This window comes from Cryptomeria japonica, chromosome 1 (genome assembly GCF_030272615.1).
Source record: "Cryptomeria japonica chromosome 1, Sugi_1.0, whole genome shotgun sequence".
Lineage (NCBI taxonomy): Eukaryota > Viridiplantae > Streptophyta > Pinopsida > Cupressales > Cupressaceae > Cryptomeria > Cryptomeria japonica.
Window position 1 is genome coordinate 384711925 of NC_081405.1, and position 22221 is coordinate 384734145.

Consider the following 22221-nt stretch of genomic DNA (forward strand, 5'->3'; position numbering starts at 1 on the left):
CACACATCTTCATCTGCATAGAAAAAATCATGCGAAGAGAGATAGGTCTCTGAATACCTACAATCTCCACACTCTTCCCACTATTTGTAATACCCTAAAAATGGTCACCTAAACATGGGTCCCTAATTTCAACAACATCACCAAGGTCCTAACCAAAGGAAATTAAATCAACTTTGAGCACACAATTAATTAATTCTTCAATCATTAAATGTCACATGGCAAGTGAATTATTCTATATTAATTAAATATTTATTTAATTAATTAAATCATTCCAAGAAAATTATTTTGATTAATTATCATATTTAATTTATTAAATATCCTAGCATATTTAATTAATTAATAAATTTTCCATTAATCATAAAAAAGGAATTAATTTATCACAAAAGAGGAATCAATATGCAAAGCAAGAGTTAAATTGAAAATAAAATAAAATAATTGAATTGAGAGAAAAATAAAACTTGAGATATTATTTCTTCTAAATTGAGAACTTGAAATCAGAAAAAACAATTAAAATGAATTATTAATCATTCTCTAAAATTGGAACTCAAAGATTTTGAGAAAAGAAGTTCAGTTGCATTGAAATGACTCTTTTCTTGAATAAATCAAAGAATTGCCTAGTTTTATCTCAAGTGCATGGAATTAATTGAATTATATTTCTAATGCAAACTCAAACTTATAATCTGAATGCATTTCAATTCAACTATAATTAGAATTTATCTGAAGGTTAACTGAATCCGATTTCTCAATTATTTCAATTATCCTAAAATGATAATCTGAATGTATTTCAATTCAACTATAATTGGAATTTATCTCAAGGTTAACTGAATCTGATTTCTCAATTATTTCAATTATCCTAATTTTTTCTTTTTCTTGATCTCTCTTGTGATTCTCTATAAATTCAGCCTTCACCTCTCATTCAAAACACCTTGGAGATTTATTGTTATTATACAGTTTTTTTCTCTAGAGTCATTGAAGATATTTTGCTTGCTTTTTGAGATTATATAGTTTAATTTCTTTTTGCATATTTAGTTCAACCATGATTGCTTGAATTCATATAGTTTACTATTCGTCCATCTTGCATCCATTTAGCTTAATATCATGCTCATATAGATAGACAATTTACACCTTCACCAAGACAAAAATACATCTATTCCCTAGATAGATAGTTTACACCTTTGGGGCAATCTATTAAGTCATCTTTGGAAGAGCTTCTTAAGAACAATCTTATCATATTGCCTAAAAAGACCACATGGGAATGTGAATTTTTGAGTAATTACTATGCATATCATAGGCATAACAAACATAAGACTTCAATGTGTATGGAATTAAAACATAAGATTCAAGATCTCATTGATAATGGTGTCATTAAAATTCAAGATCCTAATGACTCACCTAAAGAAAAAGAAGGAACTAGTTCTAAGAATGATCAAAATTATGAACTTATGTCTAGCAAGGTCCCATATGTGGCCTCCATCTCTTCCATGATGCCTCCATCTCCTAAGGCTTCTCAACAACAATCCATACCATATCCTTCAAAGGATGAACCTAGTGATGAAACTTATCATGTTGATCCTTCAGGCCTATCTCAAGGGCCATCCCATCCAATGGTTGAAAAAGATCTTACCTCCCTATAATCCCATGAGGATCCCATTATACCTTTCCATTTCTTCCAAGATGATCCCCTTCCATCTCAAGAGAAAAGTGTACTTCTTAAGAAAGATCATGACACCTCTTCTACCTTTTCAAATGATCCTATTCAAAATGAAGAGTCAAATAATCTATCCAATGGTCCTCTTCCATGTCAAGATTAAACTATACCTTCATCTCCTTGTCATAATCCTCCACGTTCACCTCAAGAATCCATCATTCCTACAAAGCCCTCTCATGATCCTACAAGTCAAAATATTTATAAACGTAAAGGGGTAGACCTTCACAAGAAAGAACCCCTCCATGTCAAAGACAATATTAAGGGTCATGGCCTCAATGACATTCCTCAAGATGGTGTTATCCCTACTATACCAAAATCTAGGTACACGCCTTCCCCTTCACCATTTCCATCCATTTTAGGACCCTATATTCCTCCATCCCTTGTGCAGGATCAACAAATGAATACATCTTTGCATACCTTCCATCCATATAAAAGGACACAAAGGCCCACTGAGAAAAAGAAAGAAAAATCAAAAGCTATATGGGTTCCTAAGGAACTTATAGAGGCTATGTGTTCCAAGAAACTACAAAATCATAAAAAATCAAAAACCATGTGGATCCCTAAGCATCTCCTTAAAGCACAATAGTCTAAAGAAAAACCCAAATCCATAGCCAAGATTGTTGTTCCTCCATTCAAACCTTCCAAATCCATTTCTCCATCACCTCTTTCATCTATTTTGGATCCTCATGTCCCAAAATCCCTGGTTGTTCCTCCATCCAAATCTCACAATTTGAGATCCACTTTTCCTCCATCACTCCACCATCCCTCAAGATGTGTGCCAATGGTGATACCACAAATGTTTCCATTTGTTCATGCACCAAACTTTCAATATTTGATTCATTATCCAACACCTCCTTTTCATCCTTCCATACCCCTTATCCAATCCTTTGCGTAAGACTTTACCCCAGTTTGATTGCAACATCCAAAAATTAAATAAATAAGGAAATCAACATTGGAGATTTTGGACATGTACACTTAGTTGAGTCCTTCTTGGAAATACATCTTTATGCTGGACCAATGAACTACCTACACAAAACTCCCTAACCCTATGAACAACATGCACCTTCAATGATATCATATCTAAGGGCTGGGTTAGTTTAGCATTTTCTTTCTTTCTGCATATCATTTTCTTCAAAGCACTGCATCACATATAGTTTCCTTTTCAAATTCATTTCATTCATAAAGTTTTTGCATTTTCATATAGCAGCATCAATAAAACAAGGAAACTATCCAAGTTTATAATTTGTTTGCATTCAAGACAAAGAAGGGTCGTCTCCTTTCTTAGATATTCAGACATGAAGTACTTGAGGTCATAAGGTCATTCATTTTTAATATTACCCTATGACAATGCTTTACTTATGGTTGGGTAGTGATTTCACTATTTGAGACTTGTTAACCCAAAATCTATCAATTGCTACATCTCAAACACATTAAAAAAGCTCTAATTTATTCTAGACACTAGTTGATCATATTACTAGTGAAAAATCTAAAATTCTACTTCAGCGTCGCTGTAATTGTCACACCCAAGTAGGTTTCATTACTTACAAGTCAAGGCACAAAAAAAAAGAAGAGAAAAGTGTTATGCCAAATATTCATCTCAAGGCAAAAGAGAAATGATATATAACTGAAATATCATGCATACAAGTGCGACAAAAAGCTTGACTATGGGACCATGGGAGTAACTCCATCAGGGCTATGAGTGCCTACTGGAAATGGATCAATATTCGAGAAATTACAGTCTATAACCTCATCGGAGCTCTAAAATCTTGCTGGAAGAGAGGCTCTATTCGGAATGCTTTTGAAGTTAGAATAAACCATGTAGCTAGTCATATAGGATGCTAATGATCTTTAGTGAATACAAGAGTGGGAATTAACTCATTTGCACTCACATGGGAAAAAGAAGATCAAAGTTTCAAGAATCTATGGGGAATTTTTTTGCATATTTGGATGTTCCAAGGGACTTTAAGGATCAATTGACCGCTTATCTATGAAATGTTTTGTACCTCCAATTCAATTGGTGTATTACAAAGTGCTAAACAAACACGATCATCCTTGTTCAAATAGGAAATGCATCTTCATCATGCATATTGCATTAACATGGGTCGTATCAAAAAGCATTGTCTCTACATGCATTATATAGATCATCATGTCATATAGGTCTGCATATTGGGGGCATAACTGAGAAAATCCTAAAAAAAAAAAAACCTCACAAAAAAAAAAAAAAAACTGAAAAATCAAAGCAAGAAAGCATAGACCATCCTTCAAACCAAATCAACCATAGAAAAAATCTCAAAGTCTACAATCAAACTTCTCACATGTCTTGTTAATCAATCTATCAAACTCTATCAAACATCATGTCTTATACAAGGAAGGGTACACTCGAAACTAGACAGATCGGTCTTATATGGGATACTTACTCTTTGAAACTAGACATTCCTATCAATGATCATCAAATCAAAACAATGACATCAATCAGTATGGCTGCTGGATTTTATCTAAGTTCATCTATCTCTTGTACTAAAGTGATGCATCTACGCTTTTGCTTATACATATCTTTTAGTTGCTTTTGTGACATTCTGGTTCTTTTAGAACTCTCATGGCTTGAAATTGATCAATGTCCTAGTCTTAGGGTAATCGACTGAACAATTTATGTGTCCTAAGTAGTGTCAACCAAGTCATCATTTTGTCAATGATACCTAGTTGTCCAATCTGAGTCAGTCACCTGTCTCCTAACTACTAAAGAGTTTTATCACTGAGTACACAAGCAAAATAATGTAACTGAAAACAATCACTAAATAGTTTGAGATATGCATGAAAATTTTCTTTGTGTTTTGTCTTTTATATTGGTTTTCAATTATTATCCATCTGAGTCTCGAGGAAGTATATCTTGACTAAGAGGAGCAAGGATTGGGGGCATACTATTTTCTTTGTTTTCTGCTTGTAGGAATGATTCCGATGATCTGGAAACATATAATCAATTGGGTGTCTGTGATAAGAGCCTTCACATCAAGGCAAAATCACCACACATACCTTGACTCTACTTATTTGTATGCTATAGGGAGGTTGGCATCATTTCTTTGTCTGTTTTGAGGGAATTTCTTTAAATGTGCAATCCAGGTCCATGCGTAATCTGTCCAAGGATATGAACAAAAAAAGGGTCATTGCAGATAAGATAATTAATATTGCACATGAAAAGGAAGGAACTCTAATCTGCCTGCTATATTTGTAAACTCTCAATGATGAATATTAAGCATTTCAAATACAATGACTAGTTTAAGTTACATTCATTCTGCATTTTCTACATTTCAAGTGATTTATGCATGATAACAATGATCTCTTTATCTTTTGAATGAGAGTTTGAAGTATCATCATTTCTAAGCTAAGTGGTTTCTTTTTCATCATTTCTTCAATCGAGCAATTGTGTAATGAGATATTAGCTACATACATAAGTATTTTATATAGATTCATTATACACGCTTATTTGCATTCATCTTATTGCATAGAAAAATAATTTTTTTTGCTTTACTAGTTACTCATTTTCATCATTTATTTGCATATGAAAAGAAACAAAAATGAACATTCATATTCATTTGCATTACATACATCTATACTAAAAAGATATGCATACATATAGAATAAAGAATATAGAAAACATCTCATAAATCAATCAACACAAGTACAATGAAATCAAATCAAGATCTTGTATATATAATCATCAATATCTCAGAGTACAAGTGATATAACTGTCATATACAATCTCCCATCAGAGCAAGAATCGTATGGGCTACAAAAAATGGGGTATCTAATAAAATCTAAGAGCTATAAGAAATCCATCTCTCTGCCTCTCCCTCATCGCCAGGTGGTGGAGGAGGTGGAGCCTGCTGACCAACATCCTGTCTCGATGCCCAAGCTCCCTCAGATCGTACCATGTACTAAGAGTAGGGGAGAACCTACTATGCTACAAGAACAACTATGCTATAAGTAGCAACGTAATACGTCACCCGACTAGTCTAGTGTAAGACCTCATGCTGAAGAGCGTCTCACTCTTCTCTCATCTCTGCGACCTAATGATCATGCTTTGCTCTGAGCTCCACCAGCTGATGATCATGCTCAGCTCTGATATCAGCTAACTGATGATCTCACTTTTCTCTGAGGTCCACTAGCTATCAGTTCCACTCTATAATCTGTGTCTGAGCTACTGTCAACTGTGATTGTAGACTTGCTAATCACGCTCTCATCGATCGTGCTGCGTCATCTTCTCCTGGCTCCCTCATAGGCTCCTCGCCTTCATCTTTGCCTCCAGCTCCACCCTATTCATCCCTCCTCTATCGTACCTATCTAGGATCTACTTGCTCCTCCTCTCCTCCACCATCCGTCACCCTAGCTCCACTCAATCTGACACCAACAGCCCCTAGGGATCCACCCTCTCCTCTATGCTGTTGTCTCATCCCAGTTGGTACCCTGCTACTACTAGCACTAGGATCACCACCTGCCCACATTGGATCCTCTGCTCTCTATCCTTGTCTCTATCCTTGTCCCTTTACTTGTGTAGGGGCATCATCCTCAACCTCCTCTATCAGAGGTGCTTGCTCAGCTGGATCTATCAATCTAGGGAATGGATTTTGTTGGAACCAATCCCTGTACTAGGGCAATACCCCTACATCTGTAATATCCTTAAGATAATTCTACTGAAGTCATGAAAATAGTGTCAACTCCTACATGCCCAAGGTGTATGATAACCTATGCCCCCATCCTCACCTCTCCTCATCTACATAATGAGCATATGCAGTAAACTCCTATGAGATCCCCTGAGGCCTACCATATCGTCTCATCACCCGAGTAACAACAAAGTACTTGATGATTGTCACTAATCTATTGATGAGAGGATGAGTCATGAATAGATCTTTGCGCATAGCTCTCCAATAGTCCCAAGGCTCTAGACCCCTGTATGGTCGCCATATGACAACTATCAAATCGTACAACTACTATCTCAAGTACTCTATCTTGCCTAGATGGGGCTGAGTAATGTATCCACAATATCTATAAATAATTAGTTATTGTAGATCTCTGGTGTCATCCACTATAGATTTTCACATTGTGATGTGCTCCCAGGCCCATACCTGCAAAATTAAAACCCCCGCTGCCATGCTCTTCCCCTCTCTATAGACAATCTCATGCATCTCATGATACATGTGCACCAAAATACATGAACCACATCCTAATCTCTCAAGGTGATCCACAAGCCTCTGCAACATCCTAGCCCAACCACATAAGAAACCTTGTTGTCCCCTATTTGACATAATGAAGCAACCAATGAATCCTGCCAAGACATGAGCCAATGGAAACTGCTCACTGTACCTGGTAATCATATCATCCCAGCTGATAGACCATGTAAGGATGTCCTCATCATGAAAAATCTTCCTCAAAGCTAGTAGGCCAGGATGTTATGTCAAATCATAATCCACCTTATCCCCAGTGAATGGAATCCTGAGAATCCTATATACATCCTTGGGAGTGATAGTCATCTCCCCGACTGGAAAATGAAACGTGTTATGCTCAGAATGGAATCTCTCAACAAGTGCGATGAGCATCCTATGATTCACATAGATATCTAGCATCTATAAAAGGTGAGTAAATCTGCACAAATCAATATGTGCTCTGTCTATATCAAATAACTCATGAACTATCCTCATATTTGGTGGATAGACACATCTGAAAAGAACATGTGGTAGTCAAATCTGCAAGAATCAAACAATAGAGCATCAGAAAGTCCTTCACATTATGCTATAAGACATCTTAAACATCACGCAAATCCAAATACATCAATTGCAAAATTAAAATTTCATGTTTGCACCTTTAAAAATGCTCACTATTTTTCATAGGACATTTCACAGTGTGGGCAGAAAATTGTACGAGTTAGGAATAGGTATAAGATGACAAAAGACTCTAATACGATACAAAACAAGCACTCACATGACAAAATGGTCTCTTAATAAAAAACTCGTACGATACAAGGGGAGGTATGAAATGAAAAATCTAATGGACTTAAATGACAAAGAAATACAAAGCAGTTTGTCGTACGACACAATATGTCATCTCGCACGACAAAATGACAATGACCGGCTTGAACAAGATTAAAAATTCAAAAAATCAACAAAAAAATTCAAAATTGATGAAATGAAAGGGCTAAAAATTAGACTCTTACTGCTGGTTCATAATTCCACGATCGATTATGATGTCTCTAGCACTCAAATCGGTGCTCTTGGATCAGAATGACCATTTTTCTTTGTAGAAGGCTTTTTTAATTTTCAAACTTGGAGAGGTTAAAATGACACTTTGACCCCTTATATAGCCCAAAACCTAATTTTTCAACTTGCTCCGACGAACATGAAAATTGTACCCTTAGCTAATTTGCCCATCTTGATTCTATTTTTGGGATCGAAATTGAAATCCGAGATCATTCTCCTATTCAATTTCAATACAATTTGGACCACTTAGTGCTTTCATCACATTCTCATTCTTTTCTTCAATTGGCGCTCAATTTCACATCAATCAATGCAAAATCTTCACAAATATTCCTCCGACTCAATTTATGTGCTCAAGTCATTATCATCACCGACAATTGCCTATAATCATTATGTACCCTTGCTATCTTTTGATTTATCTCCTGAGGGGGCATACTCGTGACCTCATGACCTCACATCTTCAAAGTCAAGGAAAATTTTCAAATCTTCATCAAAAGTCGAGCAAAAATCTTTTCAACTAAAGAAAATCAAACAAATTCTTATTGCTAAGGGGCATCTCAACTTCATTGCTTCATATCAAGTTGAGATTTATTGATCATCAGAGTTGAATCAATCGCTAGGAGCATATCAATTTTATTGCTTCAAATCAAGCTGATATTCGCCTTCATCTGAATCAGTCTCTTAAGGATAATCAGTTTCATTGCTTTTCATCAAGCTGATTATTCATTTAAACTTAATCAAAAGTTTAAAGAGTATCTTTGATCACATGCTCAATCTAAGAAGGTGTTCCATTTCATCACATCAAATCAAGCTAGACAGTTTATCTTCACTCATCGTGTCTTGATCCATCAAGTTCATGATCGATTTTATCTTTGCTCACTGTGTCTAGTTCAATCAAGTTCTAGATCAGTAAGATCCACTTCTTGATCAATCAAGTTCAAGTTCGGTATCTTTCTCTTCATTGGTCCTAGTTAAATCAAGTTTGGAATTGATTTTTCTTTAATCGACTCTATTCAGCTTCATCGCTTCAATTCAAGCTAAACACCTCGCTCTTCATCTGGTTTGTGATCAATCAAGTTTAGAATTGGTATCTCCTAGAAATCAACATATTCTTTAAACCAATGCACTACTTGCACATTAATTCAAAGAGGGGAAAATGTAATACCCTAAAAATGGTCACCTAAACCATGGGCCCCTAATTTCGACAACATCACCAAGGTCCTAACCAAAGGCAATTAAATCAACTTTGAGTACACAATTAATTAATTCTTCAATCATTAAATATCACATGGCAAGTGAATTATTCTATATTAATTAAATATTTATTTAATTAATTAAATCATTCCAAGAAAATCATTTTGATCAATTATCATATTTAATTTATTAAATATCCAAGCATATTTAACTAATTAATAAAATAATGGTACTCTGAAAGGCAGGAACTCTGGTTCCAATGGTGGGAGCTGCCAGAATGAAGGAGCTGGTCCTATGGGTGAGAAGGACAAGCCTTTGGATATTCCAAAGGCTGATGACATTCTACAGGCTAATGGTACTCTGCTAGAGAAGAAAGTAGGTTCTAGGTTCACGGGGGGATGGGGGGGGGGGGGGGGTCCAGCGGGGGGTCCAGCCTACATGTAGAGGCATTGGAGAATGGAAAAGAATCTAGAAAATGGTCACCCCTTTTTGGAACACTCCCATCTAGAAAATCCTCTTTACCTCTTGTCAAGAATATTTTTGATCCAACCGGTGGTAAGTTTTCTATCTCTATTCCTGATTCAGTTCTAGATCATAATATAAATAGTATGTCAAACTCCCTGGTAGGCAAGTTTATGGGTCCGCGACCAAACATCAAAGTTTAAAGGGTTTATGTCAAACAAAAATGGGCTTTGAAAGGTAATGTTGAAATCTTGGCTATGCCCAAAGGCCTCCTTACCTTTTCTTTCTCATGTGAAGAAGATAAAATAAGGATACTCTATGGTAGTCCTTGGATGGTTGGAAAGACAACCTTGGTTCTTCAGAAATAGAATCTAAATCTAAATATGAATGATTTTCTTTTGGCACAAGTCCTTGTTTGGGTCAAGTTACCAAGCCTACCTATGGAGTATTGGGCAAAAAGCATTTTCTCAGGAATAGCAAGCTCCTTTGGTGAGCTCCTCTCTATAGACCCAGCCACTGCATCAAAAAGGAGGCTCACCCATGCTAGATTTGGTGTAGGGATAGCTCATGTTGCAGATATGCCGGAATAGATAGACATAGTGTCAAAGTTGGGAACGTGGAAACAACAAATAGAATATGAATCCATCCCCTTTTCTTGTTTTCATTGCAAGAAAGTAGGTCACTGGGCCAAATCCTATCCTCTCAAGCCTAAAGGGGATCTCAAGCAAGCCAAATCTTTAGTTGAAAGTAAAAAGGCTCTAGAAAAAAAGATATGGCAAGTAAAAAACTCAGAAAATAAGGAAGTTGACTTTGTTAACAATAACTGCTTTGAACCCTTTGGGGAAAATAAGGAAGTGGTCTCCTTAAAATCTATCTCTAATCTCCCCACCCAGGAAGTCCTAAGTAAGGAGTCAATGAAAGTAGACAACCCCCTGGAAGGGCAGATTTGAATAGAGGAATTTAAAGAACAGTATGAATCTTCAAAAGAAATAGTTGAGATGGTAATTGTTGATAATTTGGCCAGTAAGGAAGTGCCTAATAAAGAGGAGCAACCTAAGGAAGGGGAGATCACTGGCTCCCAAGAAGAAAAGATTGACTCTTCCTTGATTATGGTCAGCTCTGAAATGCAAGAAGCCTAGAAATGTGTTGTATTGGGTATGAATCTTTCGGATTCAGGCCAAACTTCTAAAACAATAAATAGTGCTTCACATGATTCCAGATCTCCTAATTGGGGTAATGAAGATGAAATTTCTATAATTCTCAGTAATCCTGAAGTGATTCTTGAGAAAGAAGCTGACTAGAAAATACCAAAATATAGGAACAAGAAAGGATCCACTCCCTCGACTTCCCAAGTAAGGAAATATAGCATAATAGCCCAAGTTGATGTCAATTATGTTTCCTCTTCCCTAGGATGACCTTCAAACTACAAAGTTAGAGACAAGGAGGCCAACAAGAACATAGTAGATGGGACTTAGAAGACTCTGAAGGAGTTAGGAATTGGTAAGTAGTTATGAAGATTATCTCTTGGAATATTAGGGGACTCAATAATCCCCACAAACATGATATTATTAGGAACATGATAAGGGATAGTAAACCTGATATTTTTCTTATTCAAGAGACTAAAATGAGTGGAGAAAAAGTTGAATCTCTCAAGTTCTTTAAATATGGGAGTATCAGTGGTGGTAGCTCGGAAGGTGCCTCGGGAGGCATTGCTACTATTTGGAATCTCAATAGTGTCAAAGGTCATGTGCTTATTCAAGAAAAAAAATTCTCTTGTATTAAATTTGAGAATTTAAAAGATGGAACATCATGGATCCTCACGAACATATATGCTCCTAATACCTTGAAAGTGAGAAACTGCTTTTGGAAAAAACCTATGGAAATAAGGGACAACTTCAAGAATCTTAGTTGGCTAGTCATGAGAGACTTTAATACTCCTTTGAGAGAGGAGAAAAAATTTGGTGGAAGCCCCTCTCAGTTGGAAAGTAGAATGGCCCTCATGGATTTTATAAACACTCAATCTCTCAATGATGTGGAGATACAGGGATGCAATTACACTTGGACTAACAGGAGGACTGGAAATGACCTTATCCAAGTTTGCATATGGCCCTTATTTCTGATAACTGGTACAGACATTACTTCTATTCCTTGTCTGCCCACATTTGGGTTGGGTTTGATCATTATCCAATAACTCTTTTTGCCGACCCAATAAATAGAAGAAGGCATTTTCCTTTTAGATTCAAAAAAATGTGGACTCATCATCTAGACCTCACCCTTAAAATATAGGAATGGTGGAATATTCAAGTTGAGGGTACTTCTATGTATAGAGTCATGAAGAAACTCAAAAGTATCAAGGACAACATAAGGTTCTGGAACAAATCTAGCTTTGGGAACATTTTTAGGTCAAAGGTAAAATACAGGATGATCTCAATAAACTACAGGTCCAAATTCAAAAGGATGGTTTGTCTACTGTGTCAATTGCTGAAGAAAATGAGATCCTTAAAAAATATCATGAAATCATGGCTAAAGAAGAAAATTTTTGGAAGCAAAGATCAAGATGTACATGGCTGAAGGAAGGAGACAAGAACAAAAGATTCTTTCATATGTTGACTATCAAACATAAAGCGGCAAATAGGATCACAAAACTGGTAGTGGACAATGGGGAGTTGATTAAGGAGGATGAGATAAGAAATGAGGCCAAAAGATACTTTTCTGATCTTCTAAGTAGGGATCAGAGTCTGGATGCTAATGCTCAAATTTCTTTTCTTCAAAATATTTCTTTCCTCATTGATGAGCATATGAATGCCTCCCTTTCTACTATACCTTCGCACCTAGAGATCAGGAATGTTGTCTTTTCTTTTGATGGTAACAAAGCTCCCGATCTTGATGGCTTCCCCATGTTCTTCTTCCAATAATTTTGGGACATTGTTGGGAAAGATGTTTCCAGTGGGGTCAAAGAATTTTTGGGGGCTAGAAGACTTTTGAAAGAGATCAATGGAACCTTCATTGCATTAATCCCCAAAATTTAAGGAGCTAACTCCATGGATAAGTTTAGGCCAATCAACTTATGCAATTCTTTTTATAAGATTATTTCTAAGGTCCTTACTTCTAGACTCCTAATTGTCCTCCCCTCTTTGAATAATCATCAACAAAATGGTTTTGTGCTAGGAAGACAAATTATTGATTCCATCATTACTATCCATGAGAATTTTCATTCTCTTGTTATGGCTAAGAAACAGGGTTTCATCCTCAAGCTTGATCTCTCTAAGGCCTATGATCGGGTTGATTGGTCTTTCCTCATGAAGGTTCTTATGGCTTATGGCTTCTCTACCAAATGTGTGGACCTCTTCAAACAACTTATTACCTCTGCCTCCTTTGTTGTTCTTGTCAATGGATCCCCTTCCTCCTTTTTTCAAGCTTCTAGAGGATTGAGGCAAGAGGATCCCATTTCTCCTATCCTCTTCATAATTATGGCTAAATGTTTTGGTAGGTATATGGAAAGCATGGTGATGAGAGGAATGTTTAAGGGACTCCAACCTTCATTAGTTAATCATACTTGTTCCCACCAACAGTTTGTGGACGACACCATTGTCATGGGGGATTCAAGCATTTCAGAAGCTAGAACCTTGAAGGACACTCTATGTAAGTTTTCTTCTACTTCAGGCCAACCTATCAATTAGGTTAAAAGCAAAGTTTTTTTCATCAATACTCCAGAGAGAAGACATCATAGAATAAACATAATTTTGGAATGTCGGATTGCTGATCTTCCTGCCACTTATCTTGGCCTCCCTTTGGGCATTGCACCACCTGACTCCTTTTGGAGCTCTCTAGTGGACAAATTTCAAAAAAAGTTTGTTGGGTGGAAAGGATCCCTCTTAAGTCAGGCTGGAAAACTTCATTTTAAAATATTCTCTTCAAAGAATACCTATCTATGCCCTTAGCCTCTTCAAAATTCTAGTTAAGTATGCTGAGGTAATTGAGAAAATTCAAAAAAAAAATCTTTGGTTAGGGGTTGAGGAAAAGAAAATAATGTCTCTTGTGGCTTGGGATAAGGTGTGTAGACCGAAAAGTAAAGGAGGCCTGGGCCTTAGAAGAATATGGACCCTCAATGAAGCTCTCTTGTCTAAACAGGTATAGAGATTGTTCCACTCTGATAGTGAATGGTGTAAAATTTGGAGAAGTAAGTACTCTCTTTTGTCTTCTTCTCTATCCTCTTTTATCAATTCCGATTTCAGTATGAATGGGTCCCATATCTAGAATCATGCCTCTAACTGTAAAGACATCATTGCTAAAGAGGTTAAATAGAAAGTTAGCAATGGTAGGAAAGTTAGATTCTGGGAAGATCCCTGGCTTTTTGATAAATCTCTAATTGATATCCCTAAATGGGCCCCTTATGCTTCCTCCTGTATTAGAATCTTTGGCCCTTTGGTTGAGGGGTATTGGATAGGTGATAAATGGCAGAACATTGAAAGTATTCACCCGAACCTTATCAATCTTAAGAACCATCTTTCTTTGGCTTGGTTGAACAAAGAGGAAGACTCCCTTATATGGAAATATGAACCTAAAGGCAACATCAACATCTCTTCAATGTATGGTATTCTCTCCCCTGTCCTCTCAGAAAATCCTTTTTGGTCTAAAGATTGGATAAAGGGCATGATCCCTAAAATTAGCTATTTATATTGGACTATTCTTCAAAATAAAATATTGACCTTAGACAATCTTAAGGGTAGAGGTTTCTTTCCCTAATAGATGTGCTCTATGTCTTGAGGAGGGAGAGTTTATGGACCATTTGGCTATACACTGTTCCTTTACTGTTTCAATTTGGGAAAGATTTCTTAAGAATTTTTGTATTGATTGGGTGTTTCCTAACACTATCAGTGAATTGTTCCACTCTTGGAATTATCACTGGTCTAACCCCTTTTTGAGATCTATGTGGCAGCTATCTCTCCCTCACATTCTATGGGGGATATGGAAAGAAAGGAACAACCGTATCTTTAGAGACACTTGTCTCACCCAAGATGTTGTTTTCCATAAAATTCAATGGGCGATTGTGGAGAACATTGGGATCATTGGGGTTCCTTGCATTTTAGCCAACCCCTTGGAAAACATATTAAGTTCCTAGAATCTGAAGAGTGCTGGTAGTTTTGATCCCAAACAAAATAAAATATTAGAAGCTAGATGAAAAAATCCCCCAAATGGTTGTCTCAAAGTCAATTTCGATGGTGCTACAAAAGGTAATCCTAGCCCTATGGGATGTGGTGCAATTCTCAAAGATGAAAACAGTAACTATAAGGAAATTATTGTTGTTCCTATAGGGAGTCAAACAAACCACAAAGTAGAAGCAATGGCTGCACTCCAAGGTATTCTCTTGGCCAAAAGATGGAACTGTCCCTACCTATGGATTGAAGGGGATTCTAAAAACATCATCAAATGCCTAAAGAGAACCTCTAAGCCTTCATGGACTATCAATAACATAATAAAGGTAGCTAGAGACCTCATCAACACTTTTGAGAAAAGCTTCATATCTCATATTTAACATGAAGCTAATTGTTCAGTTGATTGGGCTGCCAATGTGGCGGTTAATCAAGAAAAAATGGTCACATGGAAGGGAGAAGGGGGCCTCCTCAAGGACATTAGATCAATCATTTTTAAGGATCGATACAATAGTACCCCAAATATTATAAGTGGTCAAATAATAATGAAATGGATTAATAGGAACAAACAAAAGAGACAGGAAGACAATGTTAAGAAGCTGGAGGAACAAATGCAAAGAAAGATTTCAGAAGTTGACCAGAATGTGGAGGAGGTGACCACTGGGGAAGGTTTTAAATAGAGGGTTGATGGAAAAGTTGATAAAGTTATTGATGGTGACATCTCTAAAAAGGATCAAGACAATTCTGGTGAGAAAACACCCTCATCAAATCCTCCTCCTGAGGGTCTGAAAGGTTTTGTGGACACCATGGATTGGTTAATTACCAGTTACAAGAAAGCTGTGGAGGAAAATAAGAAGCTTAACCACAAAGTCCAAATTATAGAAACAATCAGTATTGGTGGAGGCAAACCTATGGGAGAATATGTTGAGGATTTAACTAAAACTATTGTCAGAGCCAAAGAGATCATAGACTCCTTCAACCCTAGGTTCAAGCAAATTGAGAAAGACCTGACTGAGAGAAAAACTAATGATAATGATATGGATCAAAGAATGGTGGAAATTGATAGTAAAGTGAAAAAAATTGAGGAATGCCTTAAAAGTATTGCAGAGCAAAGCTTAAACATTCTGAAGGCCTCTGTTGGCAATACAAAAATCCTCATCAGCAAACTGGAGGAGGAGGACTCCCTCGAGATTGAACCTAACATTGAAGGCATGGGAGAAGTGAAAGGACCTAGAACAAGAACCAGAGGTAAAAAGAAGGAGAAGAAGCCAAACAAGGACCTGGAAGAACTCAAAGCTATTGCGGAAAACTATGACCAGCTGGTCAATAAGGCAGCGGATCTCCTTAAGTTTGTGTAGCGTCCTAAAATTGTGACACTTGCAATTTCGACTGCATTTGGGTCTTCACGATGGCGATGCAACACTGAACCTAAATGGAGACCCCGAAACTTGTTCACGACATCAAAAACTACATTTTTCCAGCACCCTGGCCTGATCCTCCTTGCACCCTGCTATCTCGGGAGGTGGGACAAGAGCGCCCAGTGCCCTGGTCCTTCAGGACCAGGGCGCTCAGCGCCCTGGTCCCCCAGGACCATGGCGCCCAGCGCCCTGGTCCCTGGCCCTATTTTGGGCCCGGTCTCCTGTGGGACTTCGGGTCTTTTTGTTTGCAAATTGGAAAATAACATTTCCTGGTCGGCCTAAGGTCGGGAAAATCAGTTTATCAACCCTAATTGGCAAGTATATAAACTACATTTCCTCTCCCATTTTGGATGAGGGAAAAAAGGAAGGACATATGTGTACAAGGCGTGGAAACAACATTCAAACATTCAAGCATTCAAGCATTCAAACATTCCTTCAAGCAATTGATCATTCTAAGTCTCCATTCAAGGCTAAGTGTTGCATTCAAGACAAGGATTCAACCATTGAAGAGGAGATCACATACTACAACATACAACATACAACATACAACATACAACAACATCTATACCTTGGCATATAAGGATACAAACATCCTTACAACAAGGTATTAGTACTTGTTTTACATTACATTTATAGCATTTCTCATTTCTTGGTTAATTCCAAAACTGGGGTTTGACCTAAGGGCAAACCCCTAATCCCTAACCCCCCAATCGTCTTCGCTTTTTTGTGTGTAGGTTGCAGGTACGCGGCTGAAATTGAAGATCTGGAATCCTTGCGCAGAGACGAACAGATCCCCCTTCGTTTCACAGATTTTTCGAAGGACCGTGTGCACGCCGGGCGCCATCGTCCCGTCAACTTTCGCTCAAATCTTTACAAAAGAGGGTAGCCTTGCTGTCTTAACCCTTGAAACTCATCTAGAATCCAATCTTGCATTGTGTGGGATTGGATCTTGTGGGTTTCAACCCCTCTTTTGAATGTAAAGTCTCCCCTAAGTGAAAACCGTCAACCCTGGTGACCTCCCTTCTCTCTCCTTGGAGTTGGAAGAGGGGAGAGCAACTAGGGTTCGTGATTTTTTCCGCTTTACATTTTGGTGAACCCGACATGAACATCCTTTCTGATTATTCATGGTTAGATCTAAAAATTTGCTTCCTTAATTACATTTCCATGTTTGATCTTTTGCAAAATTTTAGAGGTTGATTGCATGAAAACCCTAAATTTTCTTTTTAGTAATTGAACTTGCGAAATGTCTAAATGTTAATGCTTGTTTCAGATCTACCCTTCTATTGCAAATTGTCAATCCATATTTGTGCTTTAATTCTGAAAGTTAAGTGGTTAAGTGTCAAAACCCTAATTTTTAAAACCCTCTTGATTCAACCTTTGCCCGACAGTTTCACTGATCAAAACATCTCCAAATTAGCTGTAACTTTGGATTCCGCAATAAAATCATAATATCTTTCATCCCTGAAAATTTGGAAAAAAATTGCGAGGACCGTGTGCACTCCGAGCGCCATCGTCCCCGACATTTTTTCCAAAATTTCGGGAGCTAGATCTTACTGTATTTTCCTACTAAAATCCAGAATTTTGGCTGATTTTATCAATTATAACACTTTCAAAATTATAATCAAAATTGGTCTTGTGGTTGCTTGGATTAAGGCTTCTAAACATTAAAAAATTGTTGAAACTGAAATTCATGTCAAAATTGTGTTTCTTACTATCCTAAATCTAAAAAGTGTGTTGACATTCATTCGAAATTTCAGTGCTTTATTCAAATTCTTGCAATTTGTGACTTTTGAAATTAAGTGCTTAATTACAACAACTTTGATTTCCGCTTTCAAAATTGAATTTTGCGTGAAATTGAGTCAACTTTTAAATTTCAAAACTTGCATTGCTTTTGGTATTCCCTCTAAAATCATAAAATTCAAAATTTCAGTTTCCTTCTCTTTTTCAAAATTCAAATTTTGCATTTTTCGACAATCTTGGTAGGGTTAAATTTCGAGATTGCAACTTTAATTTGGCCTATCTACAGATTGTAAAATCACTCAACTTTTTCAGGTTAGCTGTAAAATCATCATAACTTTCATCCCTGAAAATTTTGAAAAAAGTTGCGAGGACCGTGTGCACTCCGTTCGCCACGGTCCCAGACATTTTTTCCGAAATTTCGGGAGATTGTCCTGATTGCATTTAACAGCTTAAATCTAGGAGATTGGCTGATTTTACTAAAATTTGCTACCTCTAAAATTCAAAATCTTCTCTCTCTCTAAATAGTGCATGAGTTTTACAACAATAAGCCCTACTTACACTATTCCTGTAAGGCGAAGCCTTAGAATTAAGTCTTTCCAAGGTGTAATTACCGAGGAGATGGAACCTAATTTGAATGGCCTTTTTAACGAGGACATGGGTAATTCCTCTAATCCTCTTAATGATGAAGAAGCTCTCCATGAGGTTTCTGAAGAACAACTTTCGAAATTGGATAACCAATTTGATGATTTTCGACAATGGATGTTTCAAGAATACCCCGATAGTCAAGCTCTTCCTTTAATTGAGGGTCTAAAATGTATGCTTCAAAGTGATAAGAATGGAATTGATATTTTGCGTGGTATTGCACACATTGTGGATTCGAATGTGATGCCTAAGAAGAGTTGTGCCGAAACTTTAGGTTATACACAACCTCATACACAAGTCAATCATTCTATTCCTTTGACAACTCCTATTGCTAGCGTACCTACCTTTACATCAAACATAATGACTACTTCAATACAAGACATTCCTCCTATGATCACCAGTCATGGGGGCAATCCTTCTTCAATTAACCCACTGCCTTCATTCAATCCGACTTCTTCATTCACTCCTTCAATGAGTGTCCCTATTATATCTCCACAAATGAACCTGGCGCAAGGGGGCAATTCATTTAATCATTCCATTCCTCCTTGTAGTGTTCCTCCTTTTCAATCATCTCCTATGACTAACTATCATAGTGTCCCACCACCTTACTCTTTACCTTCTTTCAATAACATAACACCTCCATCTCAATCTAACACATCTAATATGAATTCTTCGACTGAAGCGACCATTAACAATCTTGCACAAACTGTCTCTGCCTTGCAGCAACAAATTCCCTCTATGAATCAATCTAAGTTTAGTATGCCCACATTTGATGTTGCGAGCCCACTTTCTCTTGACATTGTTCGAGCTATTCCCCCTAAGCATGTTGAAATTCCGCATTTGGAGCTTTATAATGGTAAAGGTGATCCTCTAACACATGTTAAGACTTTTCAAACAATATGTACTGATTTTGCTTATGACCAAAGGTTGCTTGCAAAACTGTTTACTAGAACATTAACAGACAAGGCCCTACAATGGTATTGCTCGTTGCCTTCTTATTCTATTACTTCTTTCGAACAACTGGCAAATGCTTTCATTCAACAATTTCAAAACAATATAAGTCCTAAAGTTACTTTGATTGATTTAATGCATTGTAAACAAGGTGTTAAAGAAAAAGTGACTGATTTCATTGGTAGATATAAGCATTTGTATGCTCAAATTTCTTTTCCAGTGCCTGACAATGATATTCAAAGAATCTTTATTTCTAATTTACAAAAAGATATTCAAGACAAACTTCTATTTTCTGAGTTTACTTCTTTCCAACAGTTGTGTGCAACTCTTCACAATTATCAACTGACTGTGAGTCAAATGGAACAATCACATCCTATGGCTCCGAGTGATAAGGGTGATAGCAGTCAACAACCATTTGGAAAGTTTAAACCGAACAGAGATTCCATCAAATTCAATAAAAACATCATCAACAACAATGTGAATGCAGCATCAAGTGTGCCTCCTATTTCTAAGTTTTTCAAGAAAGAAAGAAAGTATACTCCTTTGAATGAATCATTGCATAGTATTATGAATAAGTTATTGGAACAAAATGTGCTTACTCTTCCTCCTATGAAGCAAATTGATCTTGCAAAGATTAATTCACCCTATTTTGATAACAAATCTTTTTGTCTATTTCATCGTCAACCTGGGCATGATACTGAAAAATGTTTTACTTTAAAGGGTAAAATTCAATATTTGATTGATAATAATACTATCTCTATTTCTGGAGTGCATGATAAAGGCAATACATCTGTAGCTCCTCCTAACCAAAATCTTCAGATTTTTATTGATCCATTACCTTCTCATACCTCTAATGCGATTGAGGCCACTGATTCCTCTTTCTCATCTGATGGTCTTGTGTCTATGACTTCGAATGTGATTAACTTTGTAGAGCAGCAAGAAAACCCTAAAGAACCTTCCATCACATTTGATTCTAGTGAAACTATCAGGGCACCTGATGGTCCTTTATACATAGTTGCAAAAGTCAAGAATACACCTTGCCGTGGAGTGCTTATTGATCCTTCATGCATGGTTAATGTTATTACTGAAGAATTTCTTTTTACTTTGCAGTTGAATCAAGTGATCTATGACAAAATAGATGTGGTTGTGAAATTATTTGATGCATTTTCTTCTCCTGCAATTGGTTCTATTACATTACCTATTGAGGTCCATAACAAATCCCTTGATGTGAACTTTGCTATTATTCCATATTCTGAACAATTTCATGTGAAGCTTGGCTATCCCTGGCTATCTTCCATGAAAGCTATTGCTTCTCCTATTCACAAGTGTTTGAAATTTCCCCATAATGGTGAAGTTGTTACTGTCAATCATAGTCTCTTTAAACCTGCTGAAAGAACTTCTAGCGTTCCTATTGATTATTTTTGGCCTAAACAATTCCAGTCTCTTCCTCCGCGAAGTGATCATCTTTTCAAATCTTATCAAAAGTGGAAAAAGATATGATCCTATCTCTAAGTGAACCTAGAACACCCAAACTTGATATTCCTATCATTCTTGAGAAGGAAGTTCTTCCTTTGAAAGATAAAACTAATGTCTTTCCTCAAGAAGATTCCCAACCCGTTCCCATGGATGTGACTATGTCTATGTCTAATAAACTTCCTAAAAGTAGACCTATACCTCCTCGTCATGATGGACTTGGTCTCCTTCCTAAACCAAATATTCTTCCTTTATATGGAGCAGTTCCTCCTCCGTCCTTTTATAGAGAGAAGAGACCTTCCTCTTCTCCTATTATCCCGCCTAAGAGACCACAACCTAAACACCCAAGTGATAAGGATGAGAACATTCCTCCTCCTCAATCTTCTCCACTTCCTACTAAGACTAGACAAAATCATTCTGCACGTGAACGCCAACGAAAGCGTCATCTTAGAGCTCAAGCAGCTGCTTCTCAAACTTTGCAATCTCCAAAAACACCTTCAACAAGCATTATTCCATTTTCTCCTCAGCCGGAAATTGAGCCAAAATCTCCTAAACATAAGATGCATGATGGTCTTGATCCTGTGCGAGTTAAAGATCCTATTTTTATAAATCTTGATGATGATATAGATGAAAATGTTACTTCTCTTGCTTCTGATAGTGAATATGAACTTGTTGATATTGATAACCATTTATCTAATGAATTTTCTAAAGCACTTATCCTAGCTCCTAGACAAGAACAACGTGGCTTGGAACATTAACATAGCCCTTGTTTGGATCTTGTGATAGCTCCATCTGCTGTGTTGGATGTTCCTCCTCTAGCGTGTTCCCTACCTTCCCGAAACATTGATCAGCAAGATCGGGGGGTAGATGACGTGCTAGACTAGTTTCATTGGCATAGCAGATTCTCTCCTCCTCTTTTTTTGTTACTTCTTCTATGTGTTATTCTCATTCTTCTATTTGTTGTCCTTAGTGTTGTCTACTTGAGGACGATGCAAAGCATTGAGATCTCTTTCGGTCTCTCTCATGTTGACTCAAAAGACACATGTGTTCCCTTCTTCTAGGTGACCTTCCTTGATTGGGGAATGAAGAACAATTATGCATACATACATATGATATACATGACTTATCATATAGCATACTGACCCCGAGGAAAGCGAAGTCACCTCGTGCTTTGTGTTTTGTGTCTATTATCCTTGGGTTTATCTCACACTTGGGGGCTAAATCCTTGTGATAAT